This window comes from Canis aureus, chromosome X (assembly GCF_053574225.1).
Source record: "Canis aureus isolate CA01 chromosome X, VMU_Caureus_v.1.0, whole genome shotgun sequence".
In the NCBI taxonomy this organism is placed as follows: domain Eukaryota; kingdom Metazoa; phylum Chordata; class Mammalia; order Carnivora; family Canidae; genus Canis; species Canis aureus.
In genome coordinates this window covers 89,650,655-89,673,628 of record NC_135649.1, presented here as the reverse complement: position 1 = coordinate 89,673,628, position 22,974 = coordinate 89,650,655, and the positions used below count along the sequence as shown (strand labels likewise).

The following is a 22,974-nucleotide window of genomic DNA, read 5'->3' as shown; positions in this document are numbered from 1 at the left end:
CCTCTCATGGTTCAAGCTGGCTTCTCAAGCTCCAGTCAGGATTGCTGCATCATTTGTAGGGCTTGGCGCAAAATGAAAATACAGGGCCCCTTGTTCGAAAGATTATTCAGAGTTTCCATACAGCCTGAAAGAATCATCAAACCCTCCATGGGGCCCCTCTGGGTGCAGGGGTCCCATGTGGCTGCACAGGCCACAAACCCGTGGAGCCAGCCCTGCCTTTACAGCCAGAAAGGAGGCAGGAACCATGATGGCTGTAGCAGCAGGATGTGCTTGCAGGGCCCATGTTGCTGATCTCCTTCTGTAGAAAGAAAGGATGTGGGGCGCCTGGGTGGCTCAGCAATTGAGCATCTGCCTTTGGCTCAGGGTGTGATCCCAGGGTCCTGGGATCAGGTCCCACATCGGGCTTCCCACAGGGAGTCTGCTTCTCCCTCTGCCTGTGTCTCTGCCTCTCTCTGTGTGTCTCATGAATAAATAAATAAAATCTTTAAAAAAGGAAAAAGAAGCAAAGGAAGCTCGGGTTCAGTACTATTGTTTTTGCCTGGCCAGCATCCATTCTCCCTCCCTTTGGTAACAGTATCTCTTCCATTACCTATCACTGTATCACGAACTACCCTAAAACGTAGTGGCATAAACTCACCAGAATGCCAGCGCATAGATCCTGCCAGTCAGGAATCTGGCAAGGGCATGGAGGGGACAGCTTGGCCCTGCTCCTTGATGTCGGGGACCTCGGCTGGGAGGACTCAGACAGCTGGGGCTGCAGGATCCACTTCCAAGATGGCGTCTTCCCTCGCATGGCGGCCACAGGGCCTGGAGAGCTGAAGGTCAGGTTCTGCTGTGACTGCTGATAGACTACCAGGATGGCAGTCTCAGGCTGGAAAGATGTATTAGTTTCCTGGAGCTGTCATAACAGAGTGCCACAAACTTGGTGGCTTAAAACAACAGAAATGTACTGTCTCACGGTTCTGGAGGCCAGAAGGCCAAGATCAAGGTGTGGGCTGGGCCATGCTCCCTCTGAGACCTCTAGTGGGTGAATCCTTTCTTGTCTCTTCCAGCTTCCAGAGATCCCAGGCCTTCCTTGGCTTCTAGGGGCATCATTCCAACCTTTTCTTTTGTCTTTGCGTGGCATTCTCTTTGTGTCTTCACATGTGTTTTCCTTTTTTCCTGCAGGTCTATGTCCAAAATCTTCCTCTTTTAAGGACACCAGTCAGATTCAATTAGGGCCCACCCTGCACCATGATAGCCTCATCTTAACTTTGCTAGCCTTAGTTTCAAGGACCCTATTTCCAAATAAGTTCACTTTCTGAGGTCATGGGGATGACGACTTCAACATATATTTGGGGGGGGGGGCGCACAGTTTAACCCATAGCACAAGACTTCTTACATGATGACTCTTACTCTAAGAGCAAGAGTTGCCATTTACCCTCTAACGCCTAAGCAAGACAAGATCTGCATGGCTTTGTCTTATGTAGCTTTGGAAGTTAAAGAGTGTCACTTCTGCTGTCATTTGAAATAGAAGCCCATCCATCGAGGGCAGGTGTCCAAGTCGGCTCGGGCTGCTGTAACAAAACACCACAGATCAGGTGGCTGAAACAACAGAAATTTATTTTCTCACAGTTCTGGAGGCTGCAAGTCCAAGATCAAGCTGCTGGCAAATTCCATTCCTGGTGAGGCCTCTCTTTCCGATTTATGGATGGCCGCTTTCTTGCTGTGTCTCCACAAAGTCTTTCCCCTGTGTGAGCAGAGAAAGAGCTCTCTGATGTCTCTTCCTCTGCTCGCAAGGACACCAGTCCTATAGGATTAGGGCCCCACCCTTATGATCTCATTTGACCTTAATTATCTCTGAAAAGGCCCTATCTCCAAGCACAGTCACATTGGGGGTTAGAGTTTCAACCTATGAATTTGTGGGGGGTGGAGGGGGGCACAATTCAGTTCATAACAAAGTGCTTCAGTATAGATTATGTGTGTCTTTGCTGTTATTTTATTTTATTTTTTAAAGATTTAATTATTTGAGAAAGAGAGAGAGAACATAAGCAGGGGGAGGGGCAAAGAAAGAGGGAGAGGGAGAGGGACAAGCAGACTCCCCACAGAGTTTGGAGCCTGCCATGGGTCTCAATGTGGCCCTCCACGTGGGCTCGATCCCAGTACCCTGAGATCGTGACCTGAGCTGAAGTCAATGCTTAATGGACTGAGCCACCCAGGAGGTCTACTGTCTTTAATCTCTATGGTAGAAGAGGTAGGTCTACATTTGAAATACACCAATGAAGAGTAGAGTGCACACCTCAGGGATGGTCAGTTAGCATTTGAAAAATTGAATCAGAAATCCACACTGCAAAGGGGTGCCTGGGTGACTCAGGTCCCACTCGATTTCGGCTCAGGTCATGATCTCGGGGTTGTGGGATCAAGTCAAGCCTGGAATCAGGCTCTGTGCTCAGCTTGGAGTCTGCTTGTCCCTCTCCCTCTGCTCCTCCCCTTCCCTGCCGCCCAACTCCCCCAAATACATAAATAAATACAATCTTTATTTTTTTAAGATTGTATTTATTTATTCATGAGAGACACACACAGAGAGAGGCAGAGACACAGGCAGAGGGAGAAGGAGGCTCCATGCAGGGACCCCAACGTGGGACTCGATCCCGGGTCTCCAGGATCACACCCCAGGCTGCAGGCAGTGCTAAACCGCTGCACCACCGGGGCTGCCCTAAATACAATCTTAAAAAAAAAATCCACGCTGCAAAGACAGCTCCCACGAGCACATCAACTATCTAATAAATCTGTATCAGAGGGTTCACCAATCAGCATTTAAAGATGTTGGAAATAAGTTTTCAGTGATAAAACAAGCGATACTCAAGACATGGTCTGGAAATATTACTAGTACCTCTGCTATTGCCCCATGGGGTGAGGGTCTATGAGTCTGACAGACCCAGAGACCAAACACCCTTGGGTACAGCAACACAGGCCACAGACTTTGTTTACTCCTGTGGCCTGCCACCCAACACAGTAGGACATAGTGACTGTTCTAACCAGAGGGTTAGTTGAATCCTGCCACTTACATATTGTCACTTTTTAAAAAAAGGATTTTATTTATTCATGAGAGACAGAAAGAGAGAGAGAGAGAGAGAGACAGGCAGAGACACAGGCAGAGGGAGAAGCAGGCTCCTCGCAAGAAGCCCGATGTGGGATTTGATCCTGGACCCCGGGATCATGCCCTGAGCCGAAGGCAGACGCTCAACCGCTGAGCCACCCAAATATTGTCACTTTTATATTCGGTGTGCCTTTCAGCCAAGGTACTTTTGCTGTGCTCAAGGGCAGAGACTTGGCAGTGCCCTTCATTGGGTTATAAGAGCAGGTTGAGAAACTGTTTTTGTGCCTGTTTGTAATAAACGCTTTTATATGCAATTTCTGATTCAGTCGGAGACTGGCCATGATTTTTTTTTTTTTTTAATGATATTTAACAGAACACCTGGTAGTGAGGCTGTGAGAGACGGGACCTTTACTTTGTTCTGGGCCAGGGCTCTTAACCTGAGGTTCAAGGATAAAATGCACAGGGTCTGTGAATTTGATGTAGGAAGACATGAATCTTCATTTTCACTTGCTTCTAACTGAAATTTCGCATTTCCTCCGAACATAAGCAACAAACTTCAGTAGTATTCGCAGTACCTGAGACTGTCACCAATTAAAATCACGTTCTCGTTGCAGAGATCTCGAAATATTATTTATGTTCATCAGTGCTATGAAATGATGATAGTTATTAGATCTGCCACAGGAACTTGTTACTTAATGATTCACTAAAGAAGCACATAAATATCTATATCACAAATTTGTTTTAATAATTTGATAATGTTGTAAATGCTGTTGGTTTCCTTTGCAATCTGCTGTATTTATTTATGTTTAAGGACCTCTGTTCTGGAGGCTTCTGCTGTTCATCAGATAGTCCCAATATACGATGTACACTCAAGGCCAGGCTTGTCATTAAAACGGCAGTGATTGGAAACTCGTGTTTCAAATTGTCTCTTGATATTTTCAATTTGAGGGCCAACTTCATCTCAGATCTGATTAGATTATAGTTGTTTTGGCCTCATGATGTGGCTGACAAAGAGCTCGTACTAGAAGAAACATCTGCTCTGCCTCCATCTTGTTCGGGCGTGCTTGCATTATTAGTATTATTTTTAACACATGGTTTCTTTGCAGGAATCTTTTTAAGCCCTATGGCTCATTTGGGAGTTAAGTTAAAACTAGGTCATATGATCAGTAAATCCACATCGCTAGGCACCTGTAAGCTGCCATGCGTCACAATATGCTGACAGTGGAGGAGGAAGCCGGCCTCCTGCTCTTCTCCTGGTCACGCAGATGCCACGGGTGACCAACATTTACTGTGGCACTGGCCAGGAAGGACATTTGCAAGTGGCAATCTGCACAGGAAACAAAGACCAGTCACACTGGTTTGAAGCTACAAGTAAAAAAGAAAGTAATCTCCATTAATATTGACATTAGGACTTTACATGTATTTTTTATCCTAAAAAAAATAAGACAGAAACTAAAGTTGTCAGCGCACTGCAACGGAGTGTTGAAGACCACAACTCAACAGCATAAGCCTTTGGTATTAGCATTTTTTGGCAGTCACATGACACAGTAAATTCATGTGGCATTTACTAAAGCCTCTAAGTCGTATTTATCCACGCATTTATTTTGTTCATTCACTCATTTATTCATTCATTCAACGAGTATTTATTAAGTACTGCTTCATGCAGATTCTTCTAGGTGCTCAGATTCAAAGATGAATTATCTACATTCTCCACCCTCCCTTGGCACAATCCAAGGGGGGACGGGCAGTGAACAGTCCTGGGATACTGAAGGAAGATGGCCTGTGTAAGGTGGATAGAGGGTAGGGGGCTCAGTCTGGAAGCGACCCCCGGTCTGGTTGGAGGAGATGTGTTGGAGATGGGGTAGGGATTGGAGAGAGTCTGCCGGACTCCCAAAAGAGCTCACAGCGGGGGTTGGGGCAATTCGTTTATCAGAGCTGGCAGGTGTGTGAATGAGTGACAGGCAGCAGGGTGAGGCCAAAGCCTGGGCCTCAGGGACTTGTCCTCCTTTGAAAGACTCTTAATTAAATCACGGGGTCATGGAATGGATTTTGTTAGTTTTTTTTTTTTTTTCTGATGGGGTGCCTAGACAAGGCTTGTTATTTATTTCAACCTGTTGAGAGACTTCCCCATCCTAATTAGTCCTACATTTTATACCATGAAAATTGTAGAACAGGGTGTGCCTGGATGCCTCAGTCAATTAAGCATCTGCTTTCGGCTCAGGGTCCTGGGATCAAGCCCCATGTCTGGCTCCCTGCTCATTGGGGAACTTGCTTTTCCCTCTCCCCTGCCTCTCCCCTCTGCCCATTCTCTTCTCTCTCAAATAAATAAATAAATATCTTTTAAAATCCTGTAGAATGGGACCATGGTACCTCATCAAATCACTAAAGGTAGCCAATTGCACTGAGGGGAAATGTGTAAGATGAAAGACGCTTACCTTCACTGCAGCTCTGGGTGGGACTGGGGAGAGAACAGGTAAACCATTTGTTCTCCATGTTGGTGTCATTTTGACTTTAAATCAACCACTGAAAGAGATACCATCCGAGTGAAAAATCCCTGGCTGTAAAACATATCATGCTATACTCCGATGTAACGGAGAGATACTTCCCTATAAAAAAAAAAAAAAAAGGAATTTGTGTCATCTAATTATACCCTCGCAAGTTCTTGTTCAATAAAACAATGACCATTGCCAATCACCAGTTTCTCGTCTACCCATAACAGCACGTGAACCCAGACATTTGGAATTTCACACTGGGGAGACTGAGATCATTTGATGATGGGGAGTTTGAACTTTGATGATTCTTTTCCCTTTTTAGTATGATAAAATTGGCCTAGATATTTTTGCCTTTCCAAATGTGCATGGGGATGTGGCTGCTGGTGGAGGAAGGCAGAGGCGGGAGCCAGGCCTTTTCATCTTTGCATGGAAAATCAAAATTCAGGCCAGGCTGTAGTCACTGAGCTGTCTTACCATCTTCTGGCTGCCTTGGTTTATGGAGGTCCCTGCAGCCCAAACTCTCCCCATTTACTAGGTGTCTCACTGTGTCCAAGCACCTCAATGCCCTCTTGTTGGTCCTGGCTTAGTGAGAGGCTTCTGAGCAGTACCTGTCTAGGGTGGTCACTCCTTGTGATTAGGGCTCTCCTCTTCTCTCTTTGGAGAATCTGTCTGCCTCTCTCCCCAGCTCCCTGGATTCCACATTTCCTCTTTCATAATTTTCCCCAAAATTTTGGTGGCTCATCTCCTCCAGCAGCTTTCTGGGAAAGGATGCATGGGCAGCAATGTTTTGAGACCTTGCACGTCAGAGAAGTATTTTCTATGCTCACACTTAACTGATAGTTTGGCTGGATATAGAATTCTAAGTTGGATCATTTCCCCTGAGAATTTTGAGAAGTGTTTTTCTCTTTTCTCCCTAGTTGCAGGGTTGCTATGGAGAAGTCCAGGGCCATTCTGACTCTCAATATTTGTGTATAATACATATTTTCTCTTTAGAAGCCTTTTAAAAATATTTTATTTATTTATTCATGAGAGACACAGAGAGAGAGGCAGAGACACAGGCAGAGAGAGAAGCAGACTCCATGCAGGGACCCCAACATGGGACTCGATCCCAGGACCCCAGGATCATACCCCAGGTCGAAGGCAGATGCCCAACCGTTGAGCCACCCAGGAGTCCCTAGAAGCCTTTAGGGTCTTTGTCTCCAGTGCCTGAAACTTCATCACAGTGTGTATTTATGTGGGTCTCTTGCCATCCACTATAATAGGTATTCCAATGGTCCTTTCTTTTTTTAAAAAAAGATTTTATTTATTTATTCATGAGATACACAGAGAGAGGGAGAGAGAGTCACAGACACAGGCAGAGGGAGAAGCAAGCTCCATGCAGGGAGCCTGACATGGGACTCGATCCCGGGACTCCAGGATCACACCCTGGGCCGAAGGCAGGCACCAAACTGCTGAGCCACCCAGGGATCCCCTCAATGGTCCTTTCAATCTATAAACTCATGTCCTTTAGGTAGGGGGACATTTTCTTAAATTATTTCTTTGATGTTGTCATGCCCGCCCCCCATTCTCTTTCTAAATCTCCTTCTATTTGAAATTTCAGACTAATCATTTAGAAATTTGTTTTCTATTTCTCATCCCTTTTTTCTTTTTTTAAAAAATATTTTATTCATTTATTTGAGTGAGAGAGTGGGGGGGGGGAGGGAGAAGCAGACTCCCTGCTGAGTGAGGAGCCTGATGTAGGGCTTGAGCCCAGGGACTCTGGGATCATGACCTGAGCCAAAGGCAGATGCTTCACAGACTGAGCCACCCAGATGCCCTCTCATCTCTTTCTTTCATCAAATTTGTTTTTTTTTTTAAAGATTTTATTTATTTATTCATGAGAGACACAGAGACACAGGCAAAGGAAGAAGCAGGTTTCATGCAGGGAGCCTGATGTGGTACTCAATCTTGGGTCTCCAGGATCATGCCCTGGGTTGAAGGCAATGCTAAACCACTGAGCCACCCGGGCTGCCCATTCTTTCATCAAATTTGATTCTCTAGAAGTTTCTTTCTATTCCCTGAATGCTAATTTTTAATGCTATTAAAATATGTCTCTTCTGGATCATTATCTGTAGGTAAACATGTGTGTATGCATACATACGTGTGGTGTGATTATGTGTGTGGGGGTGGGTTTACATTTCACAGCATAGTCTGTTTTCTTCAGGTTGTTTCCTCTGTTCCTTTTTTTCCCCCTTAACATGTATTTATTTATTTTTAGAGAGAGAGAGAGAGAGAGCAGGGGCAGAGGCAGAGGCAGAGGGAGAGGGAGAGGGAGAGAGAGAATCTTCAGCATACTCCCCACTGAGTGCAGAGCCTGACACTGGGCTTGGCTCGGGGATCAATCCCACAACCCTGAAATCATGACCTGAGCCAAAACTAAGAGTCAGACACTCAACCGACTGAGCCACCCAGGTGCCCCTCATCTGTTCCTTTTGGTCTTGGTCATTCACGTTAGAGGTTTTCCTTAGATGTCTGATGATCACCAGTTATGTGTCCACATTTACAGCAGGACACTAAAAAGCTGCTAGGGCCCTCTGTGTGTGTGCACATGGCCTGCCAATTGCAGACTTCACTCCGGAGCAGCAGTTCTCAAAGTATGGTCCCCAGGCCAACAGTGACAGCATCACCTAGGAACTTCTAAGTAACACACATTCTTAGACCTTGATCTAGATTTACTGGATTCAAAACCCGGGCTGTCTGAGTTTTAATAAACCCTCTAGGGCATTCTGTTGCCAACTAAAGTTTGAGCACCACTGTGGTGTGATGATCTGGCTAGGCTTTTTAAGTGGGAAATCTCTAGTGACAGTATTCAATCTTCTTCCTAGAGCCTGAATGTCAAGTTTCCAGGAGTTGAGTGGGCAGGAGAGCTTGGCTGGGAGCACGATAATCATAAGAAAACTTACACCTAATCTCTCCATTTTTGTTTGACCATCCTACTTTCAGCTGTGCCAGTATCTCTGTCCAAAGACCCTTTCACTGAGCCCTGTCCAGATAATAAAAGTATAGTCTTCCACCTGCAGGGGTCGGTGGTGAAGGGGGACAGTCACATAGGTGTACAGAGCCAGGGAAGGCAACTGCAGACCTCACTGCTTCTAGAAAAGACTTTCAATTGATCGGTTTCACCTCCACTTCCAGAAGCACCTGGCATAGCCCCTTCTGGGTCTTTGGAGGGGAAAGAAATTCTGATAGCTTCTCAGCTTCTCTTCCGGCCAGCTGACAGTTCGGCTCTCTCGGTCTTGCTATATAAGTCAGTCACTAAACAACCCTCCGCTTTCCAGCTTCCAAGCTCTTGGCTATTTTCTCCTTTTCTGTTCCCTTTATGCTTGCAGGCAAATGCCTTTTCAAAAAATCCCTCTACTATCATCTTCATGAAGTATTGGAAGGAGGCAAAGGAATGAATGCATGTGTTCAATCCTCCATCTTTACCCATGATTTTCAAGTGTGTTCCCTTTGGGGATGGGAAACTATCCACCCTCAATGAGACACTAGGTTTTCCAAGACTGCTCCCTGCTATTGCTACTGTGATCTGCGGCAGGGCTGGGGCTCTGGCTGTGGTTTGGCCTCTCTGGGTCCCCTGGGTAAAAGGGAAAGGGGATCCAGGGCCTACCGTTATTTTGGCAGAGAAACTTTCAGAAAATATGGTTTCCATCCCTCGCTCTGGAGCCAGCCATGGCTCCTCACTGCCTACTGCCTGTAGTGTTTATGCTTCCAGGGAGGCAGTCAGAGCTTGCCTTGACGGTGCTTCATTTAGCTTGTCTGGCTCACCCTTCTGCTCTCCCCCTCCCTTCTCCTGGCCAAAGACATCGGCACTCCTGTCCTGTCTGTCCTCTCACACCTAAGTGGACTCCATTCTCCCCTTTGCCTTCGAAAATCCCCCCCCTCCCAGGGTGCTGGGTGGCTCAGCAGTTGAGCAGCTGCCTTCAGCTCAGGTCATGATCCTGGGGTCCTGGGATCGAGTCCCGCATTGGGCTCCCCGCAGGGGGCCTGCTACTCCTTCTGCCTATGTCTATGCCTCTCTCTGTGTCTCTCATGAATAAATAAATAAATTATATCTTAAAAAAAAAAGAAAATCCCCCCTCCAACTCCAGCTGAGATGCCCTCCCTCCCTCTAGACACTCCCTCTATGTGCTTCACTTTCTCTCCCCTTCTCTGACCTCACACTCTTGATGTCAGCATCATGCAACTTAGCTTGACAGCATCAAGGTTTATCTCCAATTCACCTTCTGGGCCCAACATCAGGTTGGAAACACTGGGTTTTAAATATCATGTCTGATTGATTGGTGAGGACCTACTGTACTCATTTCTTATATTCCTTATTACTAATACATAATATATATTGATGCATATTTAAAAGTGACAAGTGATATCTTAGCTGGGTCCCTAATTTGTTTTTCCTTCTGGTGTTTCTTTCTGTATAATCTTGCCCCTTAAGTCTTTTTTTTTAATTAAGATTTTATTTAGTTATTTATTCATGAGAGATGCAGAGAGAGGCAAAGACATAGGCAGAGGGAAAAGCAGGCTTCAGGCAGGGAGCCCGATGTGGGACTCGATCCCGGGACTCCAGGATCATGCCCTAAGCCGAAGGCAGGGGCTCAACTGCTGAGCCACCCAGGCGTCCCCCACCCCTTAAGTCTTAAGAAACATTTTGCTATAGTTGATCAACAGTCTGTTTTTTAATAATAGAATTTCTGCCTGACAGATTTCTCTTAAACACATAAAAAATACATTGCACAAACTGTTTTAACAACTTTTTTTCAGAAATCAAAATGCATCCACCCATAGTCCTATGATCGTAATGCATTAAACAGTTCTCATTTTTCCATGTTCTCTTTCAAGCTCCTCCTAATGCATTCTTTAAAAACTTGAGGAGAAATTCATATGACATGCAATTAACCATTTTATTTATTTATTTTTAATAAAATATCATCAGATCTTTTTTTAAATTTTAAGTAGACTTCACACCCAATATGGGACTTGAACCCACAACTCTGAGATTGAGTCTCATGTTCTATGACTGAGCCAGCTAGGTGCCTCTAAAAATTAACCTTTTTTTTTAAGGGGGAGGGGCAGACGGAGAGGGAGAGAGAGAGAGAGAGAGAGAATCTTAAGTAGGTTTTACGCCCAGTGCGGAGCCTGACTCTGGGCTCCATCTCAAGATCTTGAGATCATGACCTGAGCTAAAATCAAGAGTCTGATGCTTAAATGACGGAGCCACCCAGCCACCTCACAGTTAACCATTTTTAAATGAACAATTCAGTTGCATCTAGCACATTCACAATCTTGTACAACCATTACCTCTATTGATTCCAACACATTTTTATCATCCCCAAATAAAATTCTGTATACCTGCCAGTTGGTCTCTATTCCCTCCTCTTCCTCCTCCCAGCCCTTGACAATCACCAATCTGCCTAATCCAACTTTTCAGAAAATGAACTCATTTTTTCGTTGTAAAATATACATAATGTAATATTTATCATTTTAACCATTTTGAGGTGTACAGTGCAGTGGTATCAAGCCCATTCACACTGTCACGCAACCATCACCATCACCCATCTCCAGAACTTTCACATCTTCCCAGACAGAAATTCTGTGTCCATTAAACACTAACCCCCCCATTCCCCCTCCCGCCAGCAACCACCTTTCTTTCTGCGTCCACTAATCTGAGTACTCTGGGAACTTCATGGAAATGGAATTATACAGTGTTTGTCCTTTTGCGACTGGCTTGTTTTGTATTATTTGCATCATATCCTCAAGGCTCAGGCATGTAGCATATAACAGAATTTCATTCCTTTTCAAGGTCAAAGAGAGCGTATCCAGTTTGTTTATCCGTTCCTCGGTCTGTGGACACTTGGGTTGTTTGCACCTTTTGGCGATTGTGAATAGCGCTGTAATGAACACGGGTGTACTGGTATCTGTTTGAGCCGCCGCCCCCAATTCACTTTTAACATAGTTGCAACGGCCCCGGGCGCAGTTTGGGGGTCCGATCCTTCGTTGAACGAGATATCACGCCTGCCTTTTTCCATGTTGGCACATGGTCTTTATAATCCTCCTTCTCAAGAGCTGCGTATGGCCCATCTAAGTAACTCCATTTTCGCAGAGAAACGCAGCGCCAGCTTAGGCAAGTTTTTACAGGCCTCCCTCAGCCGTGTCTTTGGAAGGTTTGGAGCCGGACACGTTTGCAAAATGCTCCCTGGGAGATCAGCCTCAGCCCGGAGCACCGACACCCTTCGCCCCCCACCCCCTCCCCCGCCCCGCCCCCCATCAAAGCTTCAGGAAACAAAAGGAGACATCCAGTTCCTGAAAACAGAAAACAACAAGCTGAAAGGCACGGAGAGGAGTCTCTGATGTTCTATACTGAAGATGGCCCCCCCCCCCCCCCCCCCGAAAGAGGGGAGAGGCAAAGCCGACCAGCATTCCGGCACGTTTGCTTTCAGCGTCAGTGCGCAGCTGCGAGCCCAGCCAGTGCCCGCGGCGCGCCGGGCCCGCCACCTCCGCCTTCACCTGCATCCTTCAGCTTCGCGCGCATCCTTTGGTGACCCTCACGATGTACCCAGACGCCGCCTCCCCTACCTGCCTTGGCCCCTGTCAAATGCCATAAGCAGCACTCCTGCTCCGGAGCGGGGGATCCGCAGAGAAGAAAACAGCTTTTGATGACCCGGGGACCCGCCGCCGGCAGCCCTGGGTGCCTGGCAGGGAAAGAAAGTGTTTTGTTTGGCTTTGTTTTGCTCACAGAGCCTCCTCTCCCAGCCCGGTTCACCTTTGCAGCATCACTTGAAGCAACAAAGCCGCTTAATTACGCTGCCTTTTAAAACTTTGAACTAGACAGGCTGGATTCCTTGTGTTAAAAATCCTTTCCCTCCTGTAAGGGCTGAAAGGAGCTTCCCTCCTCAGCCTGGTTTTAAAACCCTCACACCAAGCATGGAAAATTCTATAAATACCAAATGCGTACCTCGAGTTTAACCTTTAATTATTCTAGCCTCCAGCTCAACCTCCCGATTCCACCATTTTCTTTCTGTACATATGTCCTCTTTAAACTCTGTCTGGAGCTTGATCAACATTAATAAAACAAAAAAATCTCCTTGGGAAGACTTTCAGAGCCATTTGAAAATGAATAGGAATCATAAAAGTGGGTGTGATCTTTTTTTTTTTTATTATTATAGTCACAGAGAGAGAGAGAGAGAGGCAGAGACACAGGCAGAGGGAGAAGCAGGCTCCATGCACTGGGAGCCTGACGTGGGACTCGATCCCGGGTCTCCAGGATCGCGCCCTGGGCCAAAGGCAGGCGCCAAACCGCTGCGCCACCCAGGGATCCCCAATATTCTTTTTTTAAAAGATTTTATTTATTTATTTATGAGAGGCACACACAGAGAGAGAGGCAGAGACACAGGCAGAGGGAGAAGCAGGCTCCATGCACCGGGAGCCCAACGTGGGATTCTATCCCGGGTCTCCAGGATCGCGCCCTGGGCCAAAGGCAGGCGCTAAACCGCTGCGCCACCCAGGGATCCCCAAGTGGGTGTGATCTTTGGAGAAACACTCATCTGGCAGCCTGTGTTGTTGCATTGGTGCCAGAGGTTTGTATCAGTTTGATTGTCTGAAATCACGGCCATACTCCCCCCGCGCCCCCCCCCCCCCGAAAAGGCAGGTAAAGCCTATGTATATACTGACTTGGCTTCATTTTCTCCCAGGTTGGTGTCCTCGATGCATTTGTTCAGCAGACTTCTGCTCTGGTAGTCTGCTTAATAAGCCACCTCCAAATTAGTGGCTCAAAACAACAATCAGTTATTCATTTTGCTTACAAATCTGCAGCCTGGGCAAGGCCAGTGGGGGACAGCTTGTCTCTGCTCTGCACAGTGTCCCTGGGGTGGCTTGACTGCTGGGGACTAGTCATCGGAAGGCTCTTGCTCACAGATCTAGTGCTGGTGCTGGCTGTCTGCTGGGACCTCAGCCGGGGTTGTCCATGTGGCCTCAGCATGTGGCTTCCTGGTTTCCTTGGAGCATGGTGGCTAGGTTCGGAGGGCGAGTGTCCCCAGGAAACAAGGTAGCCGCGCATAGCAATTTTAAGACCTAGCCTCAGATGTCCCAATAGCTTCGCTTCTACTATCTTGTACTAGATGAGGCGGTCACAACTGCTTGATCTGGTTCAAGGGAAGGGGCATAGGCTCCATCACGGGAAGCGACATCATCATTGGAATGTCATTATCACCTTGAAGAAGACCCTGTGAGCTGGGAGATACCGCAGTGGCTGTATTCATCTGCTGGGGCTGCCAGAACAGAATCTCGCAGGCCGGAGATGTGGGGCTTAAACAATAGAAATTTACTGTTCTCGAAGTTCTGGAGGCTAAAAGTCTCAGAGCAAGGTGTCGGCAGGTTTGGTTTCTCCTGAGGCCTGTCTCCTTGGCTTGACGGCTCCCAGTATCCTCACATGACCTCTCCTCTGTGGGCGGATCCTTGGAGTGGCTTTCTCTTTTTATATGGATACTAGTCTGAATGGATTAGGGCCCCAACCCTGTGATTTAATTTAACCTTAATTACCTCCTTATAGGCTCTATCTCCAAATACAGCCCCACTGTGGATTAGGGCTTCACCCCATGACTTTCAGGGTGGGGGGACACTGCTCAGTCCTTAGCAGTGGCCATCTTTGGAAAATACAATCTGCCACAGGCCCTTAGCTATTCCTCTCTCTGAGTCTCTCAGCCTGAAATCATCCTTCTCAAGTCATGAGTGGCTTAAAAGGATGGCATTGGGCTTGGAAGACACTACCCGGTGAAGGCTTTCCCTTTCATGAACCGAGTCCACCAGACAATCTTGTGGTCCAAAATGTTTGCAGCATAATCTTCACTTCGAAACTAGCTGGGCCAAAGAGTGACCACAGAGCTTCTGGCAATCTGTTCAAATCTGGACCCCTTGGTGATTTCGTATTGTGGTCACCTTGGCCAGGCAGGAGCAATGTTCCCACCCCTCCCCCCCGCCCCACTTCTTTTCCTTTTACCGTTCCTGATGAGAGCGGAGTCAGAAGAGAAATGTGTACAACATTTGGAAGGTGGAGGAGAAGCTGCTACTGCTCCTGTCTGGTCATCGTGGTTTGCTGCAGTGAACGACAGAAGGTGCTAGAAGGTGCCAGCTTGCCCTTATTCCCCCTTGCCCTGCACGCAATTGTTTCTTTTTTTTTTTTAATTTTTATTTATTACTTATGATAGTCAGAGAGAGAGAGAGAGAGAGAGGCAGAGACATAGGCAGAGGGAGAAGCAGGCTCCATGCACCGGGAGCCCGACGTGGGATTCGATCCTGGGTCTCCAGGATCGCGCCCTGGCCCAAAGGCAGGCACCAAACCGCTGCGCCACCCAGGGATCCCCGCAATTCTGTATCTTGACTGCTGGTCCTGCTGAGCCACAGCTGTGCCATGCCAGGCCCGCCGCCAGATGTAGAGACGCATCTTCCATGGGCTTCTTCCCAAGCTCTCTTTCATGCCTCACCCTGGCACCCTAGAGACTCTCCCTTAAGCTTCCCACCTTCCCCTTTGGACCCTTTCTTTCCCAGACTCCCCCATGGTCAGGAGGTCTCGCTCCATTACAAAGCCTTCACCCCAGCAGCCCAGGGACTACGCTCAGGGCAAGGTTTACATGATGGAGCGCGAGGGACCTAATGGGTTCAGAGCAGTTTCCAGTTCAGAGCAGAGTTTCCGGCTGTCCAAGTTATGGGACCTTGTCTCCACATCTTAAATGGTGCTGTTGGAGTTGGGTCAGGCCAACAGAGGGGTTCCTTTTGGGACTTCGCAAAGCTAGGAGGAGCCTCTGGGCTGGGAGCAGGGCCTTTGATCTGTGAAGGCCCCAGGCACCCTGGCTACCACAGACACTTCGGCTTCTAGTTCTGGATGGTGCTCCTCAGGCCTGGCACGGAGGTGTGTCATCACTTTTTCCATGACATCATCATCTCTGCCCCAGGCTTCAGAGACAGAGTGAACACACTGCAACACTGGAGAGAGCCCATGGCTCCGCACTCTGTTCTTTGAGGGGACAGGCCTTTCCTGTGCTCAATGATAGCACCATCATAATTCCACAACATTAAACACAATGAACTCACCCAACAAGTTAATAAATCAGTTCGATAGGGTAAGCTGACTTCCTTTTCTCTTCTTAAAAGATTTTATTTTTAAGTGATCTCTACATCCAACATGGGCCTCAAACTCATAACCCTGAGATCAAGAGTTGGCCACTTTACTGACTAAGCCAGCGAAGCATCTCTTTTCTTTCTCCTCTCCTCTCCTCTCCTCTTCTCCTCTCCTCTCCTCTCCTCTCCTCTCCTCTCCTCTCCTCTCCTCTCCTCTCCTCTCCTCTCCTCTTCCTTTCCCTTCCCTTCCCTTCCCTTCCCTTCCCTTCCCTTCCCTTCCCTTCCCTTCCCTTCCCTTCCCTTCCCTTCTTTCTCTTCCTCTCCTCCTCTCCCCTCCACTTCCCTCCTCTCTCCTCTTCTGTCTTTTCCTTTCCTTTCATTTTGGTGAACTGACTTTCAAGTGACTTTCCAGTGGTCTCAACCCCAACAGTGAAACACTTTTAGCAACCCCCCCCTCCACTCTATGTATATTTATTCACTCATAACTTACACTCATGTGCTAATGCTTTTTGCTAAGATCCTGAGGCCATATGCCTGTGTGTGTGGTCCATTATTAACAATAGGAGTCAAAAAGCCATATTTCAAATTGTCTTCTAAAGTGTGAACACTTTAAAATGAACTAGCTCTCAAAGTAGGAGAACTGTGAGCTCTGCCGGGTTCTTAGCCTAAGCTTTCTTCTATGGGACTATCTTCAAGCCACGGTTTCGTTTAGAGGAACCGTTTCAAGCCCCTTGCCCATTTTGTGATGATTAGTTTGGTTAGAGGAACATAATATAATCCGTAAATTCACACAATGTGGCACTCATAATAGGCCATTTGCTGAAAGTGAAAAATCATTTGAGGCAGATGATGTCCAAGTTATGAAACTGCCACTCTTGCCTTAGCACTCCTCAGCTGTCACACTGGATGCTGAGTGGTGACATACAGCCCAAACGAGGCCCCAGGGTCAATCTGCATGTTGCACATTGGTCATTGTAATAGTCAGCTCTTGCTACAATAATGCTGCAGAACAAACACTCTGAAACTCAGTGGCTTACAATAATGGGCATTTATTTTTCTTGTTCATCCTGCAAGGTTTTGGGGGTTTGATTAATCCTGCCTGGGCTTGGCTATTTCAGACTGTGGGTTGGCCAGGCATGGTTCCAGGTCACGAATTTTTTGTTTTTGTTTGTTTGTTTGAGGTGGTTGACATCTTTATTGCTTTGGAGGTGGGGGAGAGTAAGTGCTCAGGAGCTCTTGGTGGGGTGGGCCGGCTTCCTCTTCACCATTTCTGGCTTCTGGCCGCACAGGATGGCACCAGCTCTGCAAATGTCAGCCACGCACAGATCTGGGCAGTAGTTGTTCTTTTGGATCATGGGCCTGGTGCTGCTGAGAGTGGCGGGCATTCTGGTTCATGGTGGTCCACAAGTAGGAGGTGATGGGTTTTCACTGGCAGGAACTCTGCTTCATGAGCACCACTACACCTCTGTTGTCGGGCCCTGGCTATATGCCCACAGTCTAGTGGTGAGTCAGCACATTGTAGTGAAAGGAGTTGCTTTCCTTCAGATTATGGAGATCGGTGCTGTATGTCTTCTTCATCAGGAAGCTGGAGCAGTCCTGCCTGACCATCCACTGCAGGTGGGCAGACGTGGTGGCAGCTGCTCTCACTATGGCAGTTGGAGATGGAGGGAGCTCCAGGTCATAGATTCTGCACAGGTCTGGAGCCCTGGCCCATGTGACTATAGCCTCCTAGGACCTGTTCTTCTCCTAACGATGGCAGAAGCTCAAAAGGGCAAACCGTACCATGCAACACATTTAAAATGCCTGCTCATGGGCCACGTCTGGTAGCAGTCTTGCTCAAGCCCAACTTCCCTGAGGTGGGAGTAGTATATTCCACCCACAAAGGGAGGCACCGCAAAGTCACATGTAAGTGGTGTTGTTTCTATTCCAGGTGAGCAATGAATCAGGATCAGTAAGCCAAACTCCTGGGGCACCTGAGTGGCTCAGTCAGTTAAGCATCTAACTCTTGATTTCCCCTCAGGTCATGATAATCAGGGTCTTGGGATCGAGTCCTACATCAGGCTCCATGCTCAGTGGGGAGCCTGCTTCTCTCTTTCTGCCCCTCATGAGCTCACTCTCCTTCTCTCTCTCAAATAAATAAAAACCTTAAAAAAAATAAGCCAAACTACCATCGTGATATAAATGAAAGTTCTAAAGGTCTGGTATTTTCTTCCTACCTATGTTAGTTTGCTAGGGATATCAGAACAAAGAAGCACACGTTCTTTGCATGGCTTAACAATAGAAATGTGCTGTCTCACCGTTCTGGAGGCCAGACGTCCAGGATGAAGGTGTTGGCAGGGCTGATTCCTTTTGAGGGCTGTAAGAAGGGCATTGGTTCCAGGCCTCTCTCCCTGGCTTGTCTTTTTCCTGTGTCTCTTCACATTGTCTTCCCTCTATGTCTGTGTTTAAATATTCCCTTTTTATAAGGACATTAGTCATATTTTTTAGGTCCACCCCAATGACCTCATTTTAACTTCATTACCTCTATAAATATCTTATCTTCAAATAAGGTCATATTCAGAGGTACTGGGGCTTCAACATACGAATTTTGGTGGGACACAATTCAACCCATTACCACTACCCCTCAAAGGTAATGGTAACACTTAGGGTGTGTGTTATCCCACTTTGGAGACTTTCTGGCATGGGGACCAGTGGAGAAAGTCTTCTTGCACTTGGCCTTAACTGACGCCTCTTGGCCCAGTGGCAAGCACAGGACAAAGGGTTCAGACTTTAAGACCCCACCCTCAGCCCCATAACGGTCAGAAATAAGCGGACCTGTTCAACCACGCCATAGCCAAGCCACTGCATCTCAGTTTGCTGGAGGGAGGTGGGGCGGGGCATGGGAGGCGGTAAAAAAAATCCATGCCATTGGCCATAAGGTGTCACGGGGGGCAAAATCTTCATATCAGTCTTAGCACCTGTGAAATGAGTCCTCACCTTCCTCTAATGGGATGTTGCCATGTTTAATGTTTGCCAGAAGAGCCCCAGAGGAAAGGGCAGAGTCAATCCTACCGATGATTCTCTAGAACAGCCCTGCCTTTTTTATTAAGGCTCAGGAAGGAGTCTGGGACAAGTGATGGAACTCACACAAGTGTGTGTTCCAACGAACACGGCCGAATGGGCCGTCCATGTGCGCACGCCGTAAATAACCTTAACACTTTATAGGAGCACGCGAGGAGGCAATTCTCTCAGCCGGCTGCCCTGTGAGGCCGGTCTGATTCATTCCTGAGTGATGGGGCCCACACGTCCTCCTGCAACCGCAGGAACAAGTGTCCTTTCTGCCAGGTCAGCATTTTCCGTTCTGGCGTAAATTACGAACACTCCAGTCATTTCATTAAGAAATTACGTCTCCGATGTGACGCGTCGAGTTTCCAGAGCCGGACAGAAAAGCCTGCATGTGGCCCAGGACGGCCGTTCCCCCTACACCACCACCTCCCCAAACACAACGATACTCCTGTGACACCTGGACCTTAGGTTGAGGAGGAGGAGGGATGAGCAGCCACACTAGACATGTCACCGCAGACGACGGCGAGGCTCTGACAATGATCAGCAGCTTCCTTTCTTCCTCCCCAGCCCCATGCCTGGTGTTGGAATATTCCAGACATCTGGAATTATGACTGGTTAAATGCAGGCGAACACAGATTTCTTTTTGTGGAAATATTCTGATCTAAGACCCAGGAGGGCAGGGATATTGGGTAATTGCCATCCTTGCAATAAACATATTATGGAAGTTTATAAACTCGGCCTATCTCTTGGCTGCTTTAGGCTTCTGGTGCGCCTGGGATGGCTTTGATTTTGAAATCACTTAGACGATAGGCAGACTTTTCCTCTCCGAGCATTCGCAGAGCAATCTGATAAACACATCTGTGGCAAGTCCTGTTTGGGCTAGTTGGGGGCCGACCAGAGGATAGAGCACTTTCCCTGAAATAAATACACACATACAAAGCGTGTATGTGACCCAACTGGAATCGGGAAGAATGGAAACTATCACAAGATATTCTGTGCACACGATATCTAATCTCCCTTCTAGACAGAAGAAATTCAAATGAGCCTCTGCCATTAAAACTTTGATTATCAGAAACTTCATTTTAATCAGAGCTTGCCATAAACTCTGTGTGCTCAGCCGACTTGTGTATTTAACATTCTCGATATTATATGCTGTTCCAATTATCCAAATTTTTCTTAAATTCAATTTCCCAGGGCCTTGTGGTGTTCAGCTAATCAAGCTTTACGTTTTTTTTTTTTTAATTTTTTTTTAAGTGTTTATCTCTCGTCTCTGTATACACGCTGTGGCTATACACACAAGGGGACCAGATCTGGGAAGCCGTCGGGGTGCCACGGTGCGGGCACTTGGCTGATGAGGGGGCCCCTCTGGCGCTGTCTGGAATGTAAATGCCCCCGGCTTTGTGCCGGATCCTTCAGTGCCCGGGGCGAACGTTGCCACGCTGCCGCCCCTGGCTCCCCCGCCGGCCCGGGCCGGGCTGCCCTCGGAGGCCGAGACGTGCTCTGCGCCCGGCTCCGTCGCCGGCCGCCTGTTTCCCGCTGCCCCCAGCGCGGGCGCTCACAGAGATTAGCCTCCAGGAATGCGGTCAGCACACACTGCGCTCATAACTCAGCCCCGTATATCACGGCACACAATCGCAGGAAATACCACATGTCATTACAACGTGCGCGCTCACGCGTCGATCCCCACACGGGCCGCACGTAGCAGCACGCACATGCACGCACATGCACGCCGCCGTGCGCCGTCCCTCCTGCACCCACCGCTCGCTGCGTGGGCCCTGCATGCCCTTGGGCCCCAGCGGTGAAGGGAAAGGATCCACTTTTTTTTTTTTTTTTTTTAATCGCTGCGGCTACTTGGCTTCCCATTCTAGGCTCAGCCCACAAGGGTCAAGAATCGTAAAGAAAGTCCCTCCTGGCCCCCTTCCGGGTACCGGAAGGGCTGGGACCAGAGATTGTGCTGTTGCAGTTGAGGGAGGGGAGGCCAGCTCGGCTGCGTCGGATCGGGCAGGGTTGTCTCCTGCAGACCCTGGGGAGCCGGGCAAATGTCCCCTCGGCGCCACCTGCGCATGCCTACCGAGTCCTTTGCCCTTTGCACCAAGCTCTTTTCTGCCATTGGAATGTTCTTTCCCCCTTTCTCTGCCTATTGAAATCTTGCCTCTTCCTCAATGCCTCACACGAGCCCCACCTCCCCTGAAGAGGCCAGCTGGAAATGATCTCTCTCTCATTTCAACTTCTTAAAGGCTTTATTTTCTATAGCACTCATTGGACCCAAAGTAAACACTGCCATTGGGCGTTTGGGGGTTTTTGTGCATGTAAGAGCAGGGACTTTGTTTTGTACTTCCCTGCCTCCCTATGGAGCCTGAATATGATGGCTTGCACATAATAGACACTCAACAAATGTTTGTGGATGAGGACAATAATGGCAACAGCTACCATTAATTGAGCACCTACTGTGTGCCCGGTGCCTTATCTAGATGATTCTATTTGGCCTGTTTGGTTTTGATGAAATACAAACACATTTTCTATCTGAAGTACTTTATATTTTTAAGGATTTTATTCATTTGAGACAGAGAGAGAGAGAGCACGAGCTTGCTAGCATGAACAGGGTAGTGGGGCAGAGAGCAGGAGAAACAGGCTCCCTGCTGAGCAGGGAGCTGGACTGCAGGTTAGATCTCAGGACCCTGAGATCATGACCTGAGCCAAAGGCAGATGTTTAACCAAATAACCCACCCAGGCGCTGCTATATGCAGTACTTTAATATCTTCTCTTTGTGAAAACTTAACATTTGGGGCACCTGGGTGGTTCAGTGGGTTAAGTGTCTGACTCTTGATTTCTGCTCATGTCAGGATCTCAGGGTCTTGAGATGGAGCCCAGTGTAGGGCTCCATGCTAGGCATGGATTGCCTTCAGATTGTCTCTCTCTTTGTCTCTCCCTCTTCAGATTGTCTCTCTCTCTGTCTCTCCCTCTCCCTCCTGCTCATAGTCTCTTTCCCTCCAAAAATAAAATAAAATATAAAATAAAAATCTAATACATAGAGTAACAAGTGAACACTTCTTTCAGTCCATTCTCTACCCACTTTACTCCACCTTCTTACTTCCCTCCCTACGGAAAACCACCCTTAATAATTCAGCCTACCTGATCTTTGTCTAATATATATGTCTTATGTAATATGCAATATATATGTAAGATATACATATAGTTTGAAAATACACATAATTATGCTCTATGTGCAGTAACTCACAGTTGAAACCTCATAAAACCTTAAGAGGAACATTATTATTATTTTTATTTTAGATTTGAGAAAATTTGAGGCTGAGAGGTTAATTAACTTTTCCAAGGTCACACAGGTAGAAAGTGCAAGAACTAGGACTTGAGCCTGGCCTTTGCTTTTCATCTGAATAATTGTGAGGTTTCAGAGTTGCCTCCAGACTGCCAGCATCAGAATACCCGGGGAACTTCTTAAATGTATGGATTGTCACCTGCCTCTCAGCCCTGGGTCCTGATTCAGGATGAGGCCCTAGATGCTGTCATGTAGCAGTCAACCATGGCTGACTCTGATGTATGCCAAGATTTATAAAACATGCTCATCTGATGGCATCTAGGTTGGTCTTCTGGTTTCTAGCACTCATCTACCCAAGCTAGAGGGACAGCCAAGGCCAACAGAGTGGTGGTGTAGCCCTCATAAGTCAGGATACCTGGGTTCAAATCCTGTCTCCCCCACTTCCTACTGCTCACTTGGGCAAATTAATTAACCTCTCTTGGCCACAGTCTCCTTATCTGTAAAATGGGAATGGTAAATAATAATGTCTTATTCACAGGGTTGTGCTGAGGTTTAAATTAAGTTAACAGACATAAAGTGCTTGCAACAGCACCTGGCAGGGGCATCTGGGTGGCTCAGGCAGTTAAGCGTCTGCCTTCAGATCCTGTCAGATCCTGGGGTCATGGGATCGAGCCCTGCATTGAGCTCCCTGCACGGGGCGGGGGGGGAGGGGAGCTGCTTCTCCCTTTCCCTCTGCCCCTTCCCCCCTTGCTCATGTTCTCTCATTCTCGCTCTCTCAAATAAATAAATAAAGATCCAGTTGGGTTAAGGCCATTCTCTGTCCATTGGCTCTAGTGATTAGCGGCTACAAGGAGCTCCGGAGCATCCAGTTTCCCCAAGAGGCTTTTCTTGGTGTCTATCCTACTCTTTCATTGTGGTATTAGTGGGCCATTGTT

The 22,974-nt window shown here is 47.5% G+C and overlaps 1 long non-coding RNA gene and 1 pseudogene across 1 annotated transcript; both read right to left on the bottom strand.

The window, feature by feature from the left end:
* Positions 1–3,463: 3,463 nt before the first annotated feature.
* On the bottom strand, positions 3,464–12,475 carry LOC144307848 (uncharacterized). Its single transcript, XR_013374541.1, has 3 exons — positions 12,181–12,475; positions 5,515–5,685; positions 3,464–4,444 (listed from the first exon to the last, which is right to left on the bottom strand). It is a non-coding gene; the product is annotated as an uncharacterized LOC144307848 (long non-coding RNA).
* Positions 12,476–16,818: 4,343 nt separating this feature from the next.
* Positions 16,819–22,974, bottom strand: part of LOC144308935 (large ribosomal subunit protein eL28 pseudogene) — a 52,410-nt pseudogene continuing 46,254 nt past the window's right edge.